The sequence below is a fragment of the Venturia canescens genome, unplaced genomic scaffold (genome assembly GCF_019457755.1).
Source record: "Venturia canescens isolate UGA unplaced genomic scaffold, ASM1945775v1 PGA_scaffold_15__1_contigs__length_3012046, whole genome shotgun sequence".
Taxonomy (NCBI): Eukaryota; Metazoa; Arthropoda; class Insecta; order Hymenoptera; family Ichneumonidae; genus Venturia; species Venturia canescens.
The window spans coordinates 2,978,080-2,980,000 of NW_025108584.1; positions in this window are offsets into that span (position 1 = coordinate 2,978,080).

Consider the following 1,921-nt stretch of genomic DNA (forward strand, 5'->3'; position numbering starts at 1 on the left):
GTCACCAGCCGGGGGGGCCCTGGGGCGGTCCCGCTCCCCGGCCACAGCGGCCCTTTCCAGGGCGAGCTCCTCCTGGTAGAGGGGGCACGTGCCGTCCAGCGCGCCATGGGCAGCGCCTAGGCCGTGCTCCCTGCAGTTTGTACAGCAGGGAGGCCCCCCTCTCGCCGGGCAACCGGCGGCCACGTGGCCATCACCGGCACACCAGCCGCACGTCACCGTGCGCTTGCGACAGGACGCCGCCGAGTGGCCGAAGCCGAGGCACCGGAAGCACCGGTCCGCCTCGACGTAGTCCCGCACGGCGCACGAGTGCCAGCCCAGGAGGACTCGCCCATTGCGCAGCAGCACAGTCGCGAGCTGAGGCTCGGCCTCCAACACCCACATGGAACTCCGGGGGCCAGGCCCCCTGCCGTTCATCTTCCGGCCGACCCTGACCGACTCGCGGAACTCCTGCTCCGAAAGGTCAGGGGCGTTTTGGGCCCGGATGGCGGTCAGAACCGCAGCCTCCGTCTCGCCCGCGGGTACAGCGACCACCGCGACCTTAGTCCGGGGCGCCTCCGGCGCAGCGACGGTCAGACCACCCTCGCGGATGGCCTCGCTTGACCTGAAGAACTGCAGTTCTTCCTGCGTGCGGGTCTCAACCAGGACCCCACCCTGAACTACTCTAACACCCGTCACGCAGACGTTCGCCTCCCCCGGGTTCACGAGGGCCTTCAGGCGGTCCCTGACCGCCGTGGGCCCCATCGAGCCAGCCTCCGCCGCCCTTATAAGGACGGCATTGGCTGGGGGCGCACGTGGGGGCCGCCGCGGCGGGCGCTGTCTAGGGGGGCGCGGCACCGCCGCCACGTCCGCCGGTCTCGGCTGGGCGTTTCCGGGGGCCGGCGCCCCCACGGCCTCGGCAAACGTGCGTGGGCGCCCGGGGTTCGCGGGAGCTGCGGGACGCGGGCCTGGCCCAGCATTCCCTGCACCCGCACCCACCTGGCGCACGAGCAGCTCGGTTGCCGAGTGCAACCCCGCGCACTCGCCCGACAAGCTCTCGAGTCGGCCAGTCACGGCGACCAGGAGGGACATTATTCCCTCCACCCTGTCGCCGATGAACGAGGCCGAGGTCTTCACGACCTTGTTCGCCGGGTCCATAACGTGGGCCCTGACCTCACCGACCAGCTGCTCGGCACGCGCCATCAGCTCCACGGGGCTGACCGTCCTCGGAGGCCCCTCGCCGCCAAACGCAGTGGGCGGCACCTGCACGCCCGCTCTCGGCGCAGCCGGTGCCGTTGCGACACCTGGCCGCTGCAAGGGGCGGGCCGCAGGCCCAGCCGCAGAGGCTCCCACCTGGGCCTTTTTCTTCTTCCCCTTCTTGCCCCGCGCCTCGCCCAACTCCGGCGGCCTCGCCCCCGGCACCACCCCGGAACCCGAGGCGACGCTCTTGGACCCGGCGGCGATCGCAACCGATCTCGCCAACCGAGAGCCCCCGTCGTCGCTCAGTTCCATGTCAGCGGACCAGTCGGACACGGCCCCGTCTGACACCACACCGCAGCGGCCGTCATAGACCGCCTTCTTCATAGCCCGCCTCTTCGAAGCCACCTTCTTCCACGAGGCCGGACCCGGCCGCCCGCCCGTGGCGGTCTCTGCCGCCGACGAGGAACCAGCCGAGTCGGACAGTGGCGGCGCCTTCCTCTTCGCCCCCGGTGAAGCCGGCGGACCCATAGGGGTACCCTGACCGGCCACCGCATCACTCCCTGCCGTCGGAGTGGCCGCGCCGACGCCGGCGACAGGCCCTCCGTTCCCTCTCACACCTCCCTCTCTATCTCCCGATGTTTGGGTCGTGGGCAACCCAGTGTCCGTGCGCACCTTTCCATCTTTATTGATACCGGACATTATCATTAAAGGTTGGGGCTTTTTCGGAGGATCCCCAGCTCGAACA